A 16,471-nucleotide genomic window follows, 5' to 3' on the forward strand; every position below is an offset into this window, starting at 1 on the left:
GTTGTTTATGATTGAATTAGTAGTATATCATGTTTTTAAGATGAAATTACATGTTTACATGCCTAAACCATATCTAGAGAGATGAAATTGAAGTAAGTGGGTTTTATGCCTTGAAAGGGGAAATTGTGGATTTAGAGATGATCTTCTAAGATTGATGAAATGTATAGTAGGTTGCTTGAGATTAGGGCATATAGATATGAATTGAATGTGGTTAGGGTATGCATAATGGATCATGATGTGTGGTGATTTAGATTGGGGGCTATGTGATATAGTATGACTAGATTGCTTGAGATTGAATCTCATAGACATGAATTGCTTTAAGAATAAAGCTTATATGATTGAATTGTGACTAGTAGGGCTTGAGAGTAAAGCTAACATGATGAGTTAAGACTAGTAAGGCTTTGAGAGGGAAGCTATTTGATAAGTGTTGATGTGTATATGGTAATATTGTGGAAGGTTTACCCACATGATCTATATTATGAATGTATGCATGTTCTTATAGAATCTATGTAAATGTTATGAGTACACTTTGAGAGTGAAGTGTGAATGATTAGGTTGTTGTTGTGGGTTGATTGAAAGGTTATTCTCATGAACTCATAATGAACTTAATGTGAAAGGTTTTCTCACATAATGAAGGTTCTAAGGTTGAAAGGATTTTCTCACCTAATTGAATCTAAGAGTAAAAGTGGTGGTGATAGTTGCTCACGTATGGTCTAAAAGAGTTATTCTAATGAATTAACTTGGATTGATTGTCAAGGACATCTTTCCATGAAACTTGAGTCAAAGTAGTATTTAATAACTATCTTGTGGGATTTAGACCTAGCACCGAGTAGATATTGAAATGAGATGGAGGCTCACACATAGTGAGTCTGGGCTTCCAAAATAGGAACTCTCACCAAGTAGAGTTCGGGTTTCCTAAAGTATCTCATGAGATAGAGTCCTTCACCAAGTGGAGTCTGGGTTTCCTAGTAGAAATCCTTGTATCCCATAACTATGTGCCCCATAGGAAAGTTAGCTGGTGGATCCAACTAAGCTAACAAACCAGTTCTACCTTAGGCAAGTAGACCAACCCTTGACGGTGTGGGTAACACCGGAAGGGGTCATGTGAAAGCTCACATGATTTCATATTGGTTAAGGCTATATCCCAACTAGAACAAGATTAATTATGAACTAAGACATGCTTGAAGAAGCATCTCCTAGAGTTCAAACCTAATGAACTAAGACATGCTTGAAGAAGCATCTCATAGAGTTCAAGATAATAATAGACTAAGATGTACTTAATGAAGTATCTCAAAGTGTTCGATGTAGAGATGAACTAAGATGTACTTGAAGAAGTATCTCGAAGAGTTCAATGTAATAAATGAACTAAAGACATGCTTAAGGAAGTATCTCATAGTGTTCAAGAATAACAAGATGAGTAATGAGCTAAGACATGCTTAAGGAAGCATCTCATAGTGTTCAAGGGTAACAAGATAAATGATTAACTAAGATATGCTTAAAGAAGTATCTCGTAGTGTTAAGAGTCTTTAAAGATGATGTTGGTTTGCATCAAAGGTGATAAATATGAATAAGGGCCTAAAGTGACTTGCTTAGCATGAGTGGGATTATGGGGTCTTATCCATGCATTGCACAAGCTTGCCTTGAGGTGACTTATAAAGTGTTTCTCTTATATGTTGTATGCTTAGCTTGGATTGTTGCTATAGTTGTCTTCCTTGATATGTTTGATTAAAGGTGAAGGTTCCCTTGTCTATGAATATTAAACTAAAGATGAGATCAAAAGATGGTAAGTATGATTATAATGTCCTAAAAATGGTATTTAGTATGGGTGAGGTTATGGGGTCTCATCCATGCATTGCACAACTATGCTTTGAGGTTACTTGAGAAGTAATTCTCTTATGTTATGAAGATCTAAGGATTTACTATGCTTATGAACATGATGTATCTCTTATGATTATGAATATGTCTTATGTTGACTAACACTTATTTTATGTTCTTGTCGATGATTTATGCTATCCATCATATTTAGTACATGTTTGTACTAAAGCATACTTTTGCCTACATTCTTATCAAATAGGGTTCGACGATATTGAATTCCATCCTCGTGGTTAGGTTCATAGTAGAGCAAGAATAGAAGTTTTGGTGAGTCCTTATAGCATTCGAGGGCTTGACCACCATGTCCTTTATATTTCATTTTTATGTTTAGAATTATTTTATGGGCTGCATCCCAAAGACTTTCATGTATTAGATGGTTTGAGACAATATTAAAGACTTCCGCTTCATTTTATGAGACTTCGATTGTTATGAAAAATGTTTTTAATTTCCGCATTTTTCTATTATCTTATGTTATGATATGCTAAGGGGCTTGTATGAGACTTCTTGGAGTCTTGTATGCCTTGTTACATCTAGAGGGTACCCCTGGGTCGTGACAGATCGAATTCGTGGGTGATAGTTTGAGGATGAGTCTTTGGTGGCACTCAGAGATAGAGTATTGGCAGGTGATGCTGGGCCGACTACTTTAGATTCAAATGGGGTGTTGAGGCTTGCCAGCCGATTGTGTATTCCAAGAGTTGGGGGTTTAATTCAGTTGATCCTTAGCGAGGCCCATGATTCCAGATATTTCATCCATCCGGGCACCGCTAAGATGTATCGTGACTTGAGGCAACATTACTGGTGGAGCGGTATGAGGAGAGAAATCTGAGACTATGTGTCCCGTTGCCTATGTTGCCAGCAGGTGAAGACCGAGCATTTGAGGCCTGGTGGTGAGTTTCAGAGATTACCCATTTTGGAGTGGAAGTAGGAGTGTATCACTATGGAATTCGTTGTGGCTTTGCCTAGGACTTCCAGGGGTGTTGACAACATTTGGGTCATCGTGGATCGATTGACCAAGTCAGCACACTTCCTCCGCGTTAGATTGGCTCGTATCTACATGCGGGAGGTGGTGCATCTTCATGGTGTGCCTGTTTCTATCATTTCAGACCGGGGTTCATCAGTCTTACTTGTACAGAGCTAACATCTAGTAAAGTCTTGCAGATCGGTGCGAAGACGTCCGTGACTTATCTTCAGGAGGCTACATGATGTCGTTAGGAAGATTCCCTGTTTTGTATCATTTTCGTGCATCGTATGTCTAAATTGGTTTCATGGAATCTTATTTGTTTCACTCTTTCACAAGATGGCTCGCACGCGCGCAGGAGCGGTCGTGGGTGATGCACCCGAGCTCGCGGATAGAGCCCCAGCTAGGGGTAGAGGGCGACTGATGTGAGGCCAAAATACATATTTTAAATTATTATTTGCCCCACATTTAGTATTTATATTTGTCCTTTTTGAGCCTGGATTTTATGAATAGTGCTAAATAGTTTATATTATTTGTAGGATTAAATTGGTGGAAAAATAAAGAAGTTTGGAGCTAAAAATAATTAAAGATAGAAGATAGAAGAAGAAAATCAAGCATACAGTTTAATTGATTAAATTGAATATTATATTAATATTTATATATATGCAAAAGTTGGCGAGAATGCAAAGAACTGCACATTGGAGTTGTGCCACGTGGCAGCATCTCAAGGAATCCAATTTTTGTGGGCGGACGAAACAGTGTTTCAAACAGAATCCAATTCCGTTTGGTTTTGGATTCCTAATTTGATTTGGATTCAATTATTTTATTCAGGGTTTCCTACATCTATATATAGTCCATAAGTATAATAATTAGGGAGGAGGATACAATGTAAAATTTTAACTTTTGATTTAGGGTTTCATCTTTTATTCTCTTTCATTTATTTTACATCTTTTCTTTAAATGATTCATTGTAATTGCTCTATGTCTATGTGGAGTTAAATTTCTCGTTCTTGGATTATATTCACTTACAAAATGATTGTTTAGTGATTTTGATTCGGCATAATTGTTTATCATATTGGTTGTTCTTATGTTCTTGTGATTACTATTTTGGTGCTTGATCACCATTAGAATAAATTTATTGTCTTTTTTTGAACTCGGGAGAGGTATAGAGGGATAGAACGTGGAATATAAGAAACATGATTTTTTCTTGCATATCACTTGAATTAATTTGTGTCTAGTATAGGGATATACCTAGGCGCCTTGTTTGGCTCAAATACGGAAAGACAACGTAATGCTCCATAGTTGGTTTAGTTTATCCCCGCTCAACGATGTAGTTACACTGTCAATTGTGGTAGAAGGTTAGAGGTCAGGAGATCATGACTATATTATTAACCCCGTGAATCAACAGCTATATAATCAAATAAGTTGATGAAATTAATGCTAAACAGGATTGTTAGTTAAATCATAATCCTAGATCGATTCATTCATTGATTATGTGAAAAATCTATCTTTTCTTAGTTAATTGTTTTTAGTTATTTTATCTTTATTTTTAGTTTAGTTAATATATATTCATCTTTTGAAATCCTCCCTTAAATAAATAATTAGAATTAATATAATTTAGTAAGAATAATTAATTGACAAGTCATTTGGGTTCGATAATTTTAGGGCCACTATATTATTTGTGTGACCACGTACACCTGCGTTGCAATTGGAAGCAACAAGTTTTTGGTGCCGCTGCCGGGGACTTAGAAATTAATTTTTTTTCTAGGTTATACTTTTTCTTTTTATTTATTTAACTTTTTTATTAAAAAAAAAATCTCCTTATTTTATTAGTGTCTTCTTTTTGTTTTGATCTTGTTTTTGCAGATTAGGGGAAGTCTGAGTATCCAAAAATTTGAAGCAAAGGAGCATGTTTGAGCTTATGAGTGGGGTGCATACGACCCTTGATTTTTTTTTTTTGAAAGAACATGCTACTAGCTAGGCTTAAAGGCCCAGAGAGTTTTCATAACCCTTGTTTTAAAATTTTAATTGATCTTTTGGGGACATAGCATCTTTTCAAGTGTGGGGTGAGAATTCTTCCGCATATTTTTGTTAGGGTGAAGTGTGCTTTAGATTTGTTTAATATCGTTTTGTTTTAAAAAAAAAGTAAAACGAAAAAATATATTTTTCAGACAGTGAAGTCCGCATCGCGGACTTGGTACAAAAATAAAAAATAAAAAAAATCCGTAAAAAAAATTTCTTTTTCGTGAGTAGGAGCACACTTAGCCCAACCCAAAAAAAATAAAAATATTTTCACTCATTAGCTTATGATGTTGCACTAGGAACAGTGCCATGTTTTATGTGTGGGGTGGGGGAATGAATTCCTATTTTTTACCGTTTTATTGAGTCTTTTCTTTTTTAGGATGGGTTCCTTGGCTTTTGTTTTCGGTTCTTTTTTTGAGGATAGTCCCTTTTAACCGAGTGTCTTTTATTTTTTTAAGAATAAGTTTTCTTTTAATTTATTTTTATTTTTGTAGAGAAAAGAAAAGACCCTTTTGATAGTGTGATACTTGCTATTTAGGCCTAATTTTTTAGTAGTACTTTCTTGGGAATGCTTGATTGATAAGGAAATTGTAGACCCTTTGACACCTAAGCTCATGGTTGTGACTTTGTATATAACTTATTTTATTTTGTAGTTTGTTATGATCCTGTCTCTCTTAGAAGTGGAATTGATCCATCTTGATTGATACTTGTGCCATGTGTGGTGAGATTTTGTTTATTCTATGTTTTGCATCTTAGTTTAGAACTTCTCCTTCATGTTATTGAAGAGAAATAAAAAGTGTTGCTTTGTTTATGAGATGATAATAGACTTTAGTTGGTAAATTTTAGCCTTTTTAGATATTATATCACTAGTTAGCCTTTTTGAGCCTATAACCTTTTGTTGGTAGCCATATTTTGGCCTAAACTATTTTGTTGAATTCCTAGTTTTTGCACCTTGTTTCCTTGAGCATTATAGCATAGACTTATTCTAATTGCTAATTCTGAAGAAAAAGGAATGGTTGAGTGAAAAGGTAATCAATGATAGCTGACGAGAGGGAGTTGCTCGGATGGTAAGCACCCCTCACTTCCAACCCGAAGGTTGCGAGTTCGAGTCACCAAGGGAGCAAAAGGGGTGGGAGCTCCTAGGGAGGGTAAAAAAAACAAAAAAGAAAACAATGATAGCTACAAAATACTTAAAAAGCATCTTTGAAAGAATGTGATGAAAAATAAAATAAAAATTGGCCCTGCTATGTTGTGTGGAAGATAAAAGTATAGAAAAACTTTGTTTTAGCCCTGGTCCTTAATGGACAATGTGCACCTCAACTCAATTGAGGGTGGCTAGTTCAAAAGTATTCTCAAACATTGGCCCTGGTCCTACCAAGGATATTGTGCACCTCAATTGAGGGTGGCTACTGAAAAGGCATATATATATATATAAATGATTGAAACATTCTTGAGATGATGAGAATTACTTGTGAAATAATTGTTGAAGAGAAGGGCTGAAAATAAAGAGAAGAAAATAATAGGTGATAAAGTCTTAAAATGCAAAGTGCTTAAGGAAGTGTAAGTCACTATTATATAGTTTCCCTATCCGTTCCCTAGCCTACATTACAGCTTGTTAAAGTCCTATTTGATTCTATTCAAGCATGCTTAATTAGTGGAGATGTACATAATGGGCAAGCCTTTGGTTCTTTGTGCATACATGTGAATTTTCTTTGTGAGTGAGAGAGTGTTCTTTGATGCTAAGTCCTTAATTTATATTCAATCTTTTGAATTGAGTGTGTGAACTATTTCTTCTTGTGAGGGCACTTTTTTCATGATAGATATGTGATTTTATTAGCTTTCTTTGATAAGAGTAGGTGAGCAAGCTTAAATTTAATGAGTTCAAAGTCTTTCCTTGAGGTTAGAAAGTTAGATGTTTGTTGTTTATTTGGATGTCTTGCATAATGCTTGAGAAGTGTACTTGATGTTTTGAAATTGATAAATGGTCTAATTGTTTGTATTACCCAAAGTGATGACACTTCTAGTAGGATATGTTGAGATGAGTTTTAATGTTTGCTCGAGGACGAACAAAAGTTTAAGTGTGGGGTGTTGATGTGAGGCTAAAATACATATTTTAAATCATTATTTACCTCACATTTAGTATTTATATATTTGTCCTTTTTTAGCCTGAATTTTATGAATTGTGCTAAATAGTATATATTATTTGTAGGATTAAATTGATGAAAAAATGAAGAAGTTTGGAGGTAAATATAATTAAAGATGGAAGATAGAAGAAGAAAATGAAGCAGACAGCTTAATGGATTAAAGTAAATATTATATATATATATATATATATATATATATATGCAGAAGTTGGCGAGAATGCAAAGAACTGCACATTGGAGTTGTGCCACGTGGCAGCATATCAAGGAATCCAATTTTGTAGGCGGACGAAACAATGTTTTAAACGGAATCCAATTTTGTTTGGTTTTGGTTCCTAATTTGATTTGGACTCAATTATTTTATTTAGGGTTTTCTACATCTATAAATAGTCCATAAGTATAATTATTAGGGAGGAGGATACAACGTAAAAAATTAACTTTTGATTTAGGGTTTCATCTTTTCTTTTCTTTCATATATTTTACATCTTTTCTTCGAATGATTCGTTGTAATTGCTCTATGTCTATGTGGAGTTAAACTTCTTGTTCCTGGATTATATGTACTTACAAAATGATTGTTTAGTGATTTTGATTCGGCATAATTGTTTATCATAATGATTGTTCTTATGTTCTTGTGATTACAATTATTTTGATGCTTGATCACCATTAGAATAAATTTATTGTTTTCTTTTGAACTCGGGAGAGGAATAGAGGGATAGAACGTGAAATATAAGAAGCATGATTTTTTCTTGCATATCACTTGAATTAATGTGTGTCTAGGATAGGGATATACCCAGGTGCCTTGGTTGGCTCAAATACGGGAAGACAACGTAATGCTCCATAGTTGGTTTAGTCTATCTCCGCTCAACGATGTAGTTAGACTGTCAATTGTGGTAGAGGGTTAGAGGTCGGGAGATTATGACTATATTTTAACCCCGTGAATCAACAACTAGATAATCAAATAAGTTGATGAAATTGATGCTAAACATGATTGTTAGTTAAATCATAATCCTAGATTGATTCATTCATTGATTGTGTGAAAAATCTATCTTTTCTTAGTTAATTGTTTTTAGTTATTTTATCTTTATTTTTAGTTTAGTTAATATATATTCATCTTTTGAAATGCTCCATTAAATAAATGATTAGAATTAATACAATTTAGTAAGAATACTTAATTGACAAGTCATTTGGGCTCGATAATCTGGTTCTTTTAGGGCCACTATATTACTTGTGCGACCACGTACACTTGCGTGTGCAATTGGAAGCAACACCGACCTAGAGGTCGAGGCAGGGCTGCAGCACCAACCAGAGATAGAGAGAGGACTCTGGAGCTGGAGGCGGAGCCTCATGTAGATCATGTTCCTCCTCAGCCAATGAGACTGGGACCATCCCAGCCACCACCCACTCCAGCAGCCGCTCTTGACTTACATTGCGATGCTCTCCCAGATTTTAGTTGCCATAGGGGGTATACAGCAGCAGGCTCCAGCACCAGCTCCAGTTTCGGCACCGCAGGGTCAGCCTACCCCAGCGGCTCCACAGGTTCAGCAGCCACTGGCACCAGCCGCCGCCCAGCCGAATGTTTTAGATGGGGTCATGCCACTATGAGAGCAGAAGATGCTCGGGGTGTTTCTGAGATTGTCACCGTTGAGGTTTTCTGGGGATGTTGGAGATGATGCCCATGAGTTCCTTACTACTTGGCGGGAGCGGCTACATACTTTGGGTCTGGTAGAGGCGAGAGGGGCCGACTTCACTACTTATCAGCTAGATGGGCTTGCCAGATAATGGTGGCGTTCTTACTTGGAGACCAGGCCAACTGGGTCCCCACCGGTATCTTGGGCAGAGTTCTCTGAGGCATTCTTGGCTCAGTTTATCCCTGAAACGTCAGAGATCGGTTTCGTGATGAGTTTTTGAGGTTGGAGCAGGGCAAAATGATTGTGTCTGAGTATGAGGCCAGATTCCACGTCTTACCAATGGAGGATGAGAGAGTTCGGTATTTTGGTAAAGGATTGAGGCTGCAGCTGTGCATAGAGACTCAATCCATGGTTTCAGTGGGTCATTCCTTTCTTGATGTGGACCACGCTCACACACTTGAGCAACTCCGTCGCGAGTCCCAAGTGGGCATTGACAAAAGGGCCAGACATGATGATAGTCACAGTGGGCCCCGTTTCAGGCTTAGAGACTCACATGGCAGGCCCTGCCAGAGATTCCAGCATGGTCAGTCTAGTCTCCCGTTCCAGGCATCGCTTTATGCTATAGAGGGTGACTAGCACTGTCAGGGTGACTCTGATCTCAACTTGTCACGACCCGATTCCTCGAATCATGACGGCGCCTACTTTAACCCACCAGTAGACAAGACAACCCGTATCCCAGAACAACTAGTAATGGGATTGAGGGTAGAAAACTAAACCCAACAACACAATAATAATAATAATAATAATAATAATAATAATAATAATAATAATAGGAATCACAAATGGAAGGGCAGAAGGAAGCCAAAACTATATACGAATAAAAGATCCCTCCCTGAACCTGAAAGTCACAAGTACATAGCTACTAACAAAATGAGTACAAGTCCCAAATGTGGACCACAAAAACAAGACTGTCTCAAAAAGTAAAAGACAAGTCAATATATAAATACAGAAGGAGACGGGTAAATCCATGACGCTATGTGCTCACCCTCGCCTCCTAATATGACTGCAGCTGGCTAGAAATCAACGCTGATAGCTGGTACTTGGACCTGTATCACGAAAATAGATGCAAAGTGTAGTATGAGTACCAAAACAACAGGTATCCAGTAGGCATCATAGGCCGACTGAGCAGGAAAAGCAAAAGTAATATGAAATGCGAGAATCTAACATACTAACAGAAATAAGGAGGAGGGAACATCTAATAGGTATGCACACGAGCGTACTCACACACAAAGAGAAGGAAAGTAGCTAACTAAATCCGACTGGGCTCCCATAAACCCGACGGGTATGCTCGTGCACAAGGCCGACAGGTGCAAAGAAGGGAGAGTTAAAATGAAGAGGATTCGATGAAGTTTCCAAGATTACCACAACTTTTCGGACTTGAACCGAACTATTCCATGTGCCCGAAGCTTACCCAGAGCTTATAGGGAAATAAGGACTTGAACTGAATGAAGATGAAGGATCAAGGACTTGAACCGAGGTTAAGGATAATCGTGGACTTGAACCACAAAAATTATGACCAAGGCAAGGACTTAAACCCTGCCCGGAGGAGTGAACTGGGGACTTGAACCACGAGTAGAGGCGAGTCGGTTAGAAATAGGATCAACTGTCAACCGAGCGTCACGGGGAGTACACCCAAACTGAGTGCTATCAATAAATCACTCCAGCCCGAACCGTATCCAACCAGAATCGTCAAGTAGCTTCCAAACCAAGAATTCGAATACATCAGAACCGACGGGACTGTCACGACCCAAGCCTAGGGCCTAGACGTGACCGGCGAATGGGGAACCCGAAGGAACCCCAAACAAGCCTCATAGCGTATCATTACACATCCTTAGTCGCGGAAGCAATTAAATGACCATGAGCAATAAGCATAATCAAAGGGGGGAAATCGGGACTAAGGGAGCAAGAGAAAAAAAAGAAGAAATGATACATAAATACCATAGATGAGTCAAGCTCAAGCATAATACACAACTTGTCCAACACCACATCTAAACATGAGTACTTAGCGGGGGCCAAGACAAGCTACCGGGCTCACCCTCATAGTCAAAACTTAACTAAAAAAGAAAAAGTCTTATACATAGCAAAATATCATGAGCAACGTCCCCGGAATGGAGGACTCACCAATAACCTTGATAGAAAATCGTATTAGCCACGCGGAGGAGGAGGGTCAAGCGGTGCTCCAGTCCCTACATGGTGACATCATGTAGGCATAGAGTATGCATTAGTGCGTTTGAATGTACTAAGTATATGGGATGCAATGCAATGCTACAATAGATGGACATCATAGGAAAAATGCATAATCATACCCGATAGATAGCACATTAATGAAATGATATATATAATGACGCTTACATAAAAATCACATTTAGTGGGACGTAGTACATGTGTGGTGAGTGACCATCAATATAGTATTTCCAAGGCCTACCACCCCCTTGGAGAGGCGAAAGAGGTACAAACCCCTCAATGTGGTTACCCGGGCCTACCACCCCCCGAGCTAGGGACCAAGGTACAAACCCCTCGATATGGTTATACGGGCCTACTACCCCCCGTACTAGGCAACCAAGGTACCAAATCCTCGATACGGTTATACGGGCCTACTACCCCCCGTACTAGGCTTGGTCGAATCACAACACTTATATAGAGAAAATCATATACATGTGTCCATTTCATCATCATTTCAATAATTATATAACCATTCGATTCATAGGACGTACATTGGACCTTCCATTTCCTAAGGATCTTATAAATGGGCATTTTATCAAACACATGATGGGCTATTATTCATGTAAATGAAATCATGTACTTCAATAGTACTAAGTCCAACCAATTCCGAAATACATATAAATCAGCCCACCAACAACATACATATTTATATCAACCTTCATAATTTGATCATGGAAGCATGAAAACCATAAACATCACATAATAATTCCATTTCATGGTAATATGCAAAAATAGACCATAATAGGATGTGTAGTAGTAATTCCATAATTCAAGAGTTCATAAATGATCATAAGGACCCATAAACTTGAAGTAAAAAAAAATAGAGGATAAATGGTTGGACTTGTGGAAAGGAAGGTTTCCACAATCAACCCACATACCTCAACTTTGGAGAATCCTTGATGAAGATTGGAATGGAGAATTGAAGCTTGAGATTGAGTCTTGAATCCGGAATTAGAGCCTGAGATGTTTGAATTTGGTTGAAGATCTTGGTGAAATTTTGAAGAGGGCTTAGAGAGTGTTTTTGAGTGTTTTGGAGCTAGAAAAAATTATAACTAAGTATGGGACATATCCTCTTTTATAAAAGAAAAACGTCTCCAGCCGCTACAGTAACTTTGCTCACTGGAATTTGCAAATCTGCTCCGACAGGTTTTACGAAAATGGTCATAACTCCCTCATCCTAACTCGGAATGAGGTGAAACCAAGTGCATTGGAAAGCTAACTCATAGAGGTTAAATTTAATAGGTTGCGGCCCTTCCAGTTCCTTGTGTGCTAAGAGATATTCCCCTTTAAAGTTGACCTTGAAAATCGCAATTTTTGCGATTTTCGAATTTTGATACGATTGTTCTAAAATTCGGGTTAGACCCATTTCCTACTCAATTTGACCCCACGAATAAGAATATGAAGTCGAATTTCCGAAATCATGCACGGATTTTGAGATATATGGAAATTACAATTATAGGTGTTTTCGAAGCACAGTTTCGAGCATTTTGGGGTCGTTTCAGGGACAAGGAATTATGGATATAAGGTTCAAAGAGCGGTGTTACTGTCTGGCTAAGGCTCAGACTATCAGACTCAAGTTTGCTAAATCAGTTTACAGGGAACTAAGCCGTCCGAAGCGACGTCAGAGAGGTTTCAAGGCCTAACGGCTCTAAAATACACAAGTCTATGGCAATCACTAGTCTAAGCCAAGACTAAGGCCATACATGCTTTCAAATATACACACAAGCCATAAAAAGGGCGCACCACAAGGTACGAATGATCAATAATTACATTATACATGCTTCAGTAACCCGCAGTACCCAAAATTAGAGCCTAAGTCATGGTTTCTAGGAAATTAGCATGCTCAACCACCAATACCCCTAAAATCACACAAATCAACATAGAAATGCTAAAATAAGCTCAATCTAAGGAAAGGGAAGTCGTAGCCTACCTGTAGGCTGACCACGCACTCTCCAAATCACGTAGCCTGAATCTTTCCCTTCCATATGGCCTCAGAACGTTGCCATGCTATCAAAGATAGAATAACAACGATAATACGAGCGTATTGTCGCCAAAATCATAATTTTCAGAGTTGGACCCAAAATTGGGCCTAAAACAAGTTCTAGGACCCGTGATGAGAACCTCAAATTTGACACCGCAAAAAGGGTATAAACACAATATGGAACTTGTACCCCAAAATGGGGCACAATTCGAGGATCAGAACGAAAGAAATGTGATCATGCAACGAAAATTTGATTTATGGGGAAATATCAAGAAGAGGGCAGCCCCTTCGGGGCAGAAATAACCTTAAAATGTTGATCTTCACACTTCTCCGAGCACACCACAGTGAACCCACAATCCACATGAACACCCAGCACTTTGAATCACCTAAATTGGAGCTCTATAGCTCAACAAATCAAAACCCCCATTAACGAGAAGAGTCAAGAGGAGGGCAACAACTAAAACCAAGAAGACACCTCAAATGAAGCTTCTCCAGCACATTCTGCACACACCACTGAGTTCCCAAGGAAAAATCACAAAATGTAGAACTTTGAATCACTCAATTTGGAGCTCTATAGCTCAAGATATCGCAATTGAAAATGAGGGTTGAAAGCTGAAATTGGGCTTTTAAAAGATGAACCTGGTCGCTAAAGAGTCATAATCTGGTAGTTAAAAGCCCAAACTTCAATTGCTAAAAGGGCTGCACCAGATTTCAGTTTTTCCTATTTTTTTAAAGTCTCCGACGGGGTGCTCGAAATTCGTTTGAAATCCCGTGCGCAGAAATGGACTATGCTATCCCACTAAATTCGACATCCGGACTCAATGATACAGTCTGAATTCCCATATGAGGTCATTTTGATTGAAAGTGGGTCCCACACCCAAATGCCATTTTTAGCTAAATTCCACAACGGGACTCGGGATTAGACAGAAAGCCTTGGGAGTAAACGAAGGGTCGTCTAGATCAAACTCGACATTCCGGAACTAACCGCGCTGACAAAATTTTCATCCGAGTGGATTTTCCAACAATATTGACCAAAGTCAACCTTAGGCCAAATTTCAAAGAATAAAACGCCAAATGGTCCCAAACTCGCACCGAAGGCCTCGGGACTCGTTCTAAGCATGCTTATAGCCTAATTTGGCCATTCCAAAGCTGATGGAACCGTCAGAATTCCATCTTGACGTCGTTAAACTGATATTTTGACGAAAGTCAACTTTTCAAGGTTCAAAAGCTCCAAACAAGGAAACAGGCCTAAAACCCAAACGAACGACCAAGCGACCGAACAGTCAGTGCCAACAAGTTATAAATGACTTGGTGTCTCTATAGGATTGCTTTAAATGCCAAAATGATTACATTAACTCAGAAATGACATGGAGGGTCATTACAACATCCACTACTAGAAGAACTTTCGTCCGCGAAAGTAAAAGTCAAGAACTACGTGAGGGCTCAAATAAGCCGAGAAATTGCTCCCGCACATCCCGATCAATCTCCCAAGTGGCCTCCTCGACTGTACGGTGCCTCCAATGAAATTTAACCACATGAATGACTCTGGATCGCAACTGCCTCACAATTCTTTCTAAGATGGCAACTGGCTCCTCAATATAGGTCAGACGATTATTGAACTCTACTGCATCATACTGGAGCACATGGGATCCTCCTCCTTTTCCTTCTCCTTCTCCTCCTCATTCACCTTCTTCTTCTTCTTCTTCTTCTTCTTCTTCTTCTTCTCCTTCTCCTTCTCCTTCTCCTTCTCTTTCTTCTTCTTCTTCTTCTTCTTCTTCTTCTCCCTCTCCTTCTCCTTCTCTCCCCCTTCTGCTTTTTTTTTTCTTCTTCTTCTTCTTTTTCTTTTTCTTCTTCTTCTTCTTCTTATCCCCCTCCCTCTTCTCTTTCTCCTCTTCCTCCTTCTGTTCCTCCTCCTCATTCTTATCCTCTTCCTCATTCTTCTTCTTCTCCTCCATCTTCTCCTTCTTGTTCTTCTCCTTCTTCTTCTTCTTCTTCACAATGAAACATGTACTTTGTTCTTACTGAGTGGCTCATTGACATCATTGTTTATGTTACAGATACTGGTGTGTATTTTTATAGTCATTAGTTTATGCTTATGTTATTAAGGATAAATGATAAGATGTTATAATTTTAATTTTCCTTTACATTATTACTGTTTGTTACTTCGTAATCTTGTATGTAAGATAAGATAGTGTTTTAGTTTTAATGACTGATAGGTTTTAAGTATTATTTTATAAATTTCGTGATATTAATGTTTGTTACTACGTAATCTTGTATGTAAGATACTATAGTGTTTTAGTTTTAATTACTTTCTTTACATTATTAATGTTTGTTACTACGTAATCTTGTAAGATAATATAGTGTTTTAGTTTTAATGACTGATAGATTTTAAGTATTATTTTATAAATTTCATGATATTAAATTTCCGCGCGAAGCACGGGTAATTTTACTAGTATAAAAATAATTTAAAACAAGTCAAAAAGTGACTTAAAATATGTTGGAAAGGGTTTGAACGAAAAATTCAACTTAAAATAAGTTAAAAACTAAAAGTTGGTCTCTCCCTACTTTTTATTTTTTGACTTAAAAGTCATTTCAGTTTGACTTTTTATTTTTGACTTAAAAATCTACTTTTTAAAGCTAATCCAAATGGGCCTTTGTCCTAAATGAAACAGAATATAATCGAATGTAATCACATAATTTCAACATGTTTGTTAAGGGTGGGCATAAATACCGAAAAATTGAAAAACCGAACCAAACCAAATTATTTCGGTTTTTTGGTGTCGGTTCTTCAGTGTTTCGGTTCGGTGTCGATTCTTTATTTTCGGAACTTCGGTTCTTCGGTTCGGAGTTCGATGCACGGGTCCCGAAACTACGTTGCACCGAAAAACCAAAGTTTTATTAAATAAATTTAAAAATATTTAAATTATATTACTTAATTAGTTAATAATACGACCCATTTCAATTTTTAAATGATAAAGTCACAAAACACAGTAAAGTGAACCCTAAAGCCTCAATTGAGAAGCGCCCCATAAGTGGTTTGCAAAAGAAAGATTCAGTCGATGCTGCCTCTTGCACTTTCTTCAAAACCCAATTCCCCTTTCATCTAAGATTCAATTTTTCACAACACAGAAGAAGTTTTAGCTTCGAAAATAGCTTCAATTTTGCAATCTTGCACAAATTCTACAGAAAATCTTAATTTTGTTCCTCGTTAAGGGCAGCAGGTTCATGCCCAAGTAACTATAAATTAAATCGAAAACGATGGTCCGAGAAATACGTACCATTTTTTTCGGCATCGCCCGTCGGCGATGGTCTAAGGCAAGAAGAGTGAAGCTTGAAAACTGAATTGTAATGACCCAAGAGCACCCCCAAGTTGTAACATGCATACTCGACCTCTCGGAGGTCTAATACAAGCCTCTTAGCATTCATTCATCGCATTCGGTAATAAAAACCGTAAGGAATTTAAACACTTTTTAAAACAAATTCATAATACTCATAAAATCTTTCAAATGTAACGAAGTAGAATTTCTAAGTCTCATGTACCATCTTAGACACGAATAGAACATCTTAGGGGCACGACCCTTTACAAC

The sequence above is a fragment of the Solanum verrucosum genome, unplaced genomic scaffold (assembly GCF_900185275.1).
Source record: "Solanum verrucosum unplaced genomic scaffold, falcon-dt-bn FXZP01000012.1, whole genome shotgun sequence".
Classification (NCBI taxonomy): domain Eukaryota; kingdom Viridiplantae; phylum Streptophyta; class Magnoliopsida; order Solanales; family Solanaceae; genus Solanum; species Solanum verrucosum.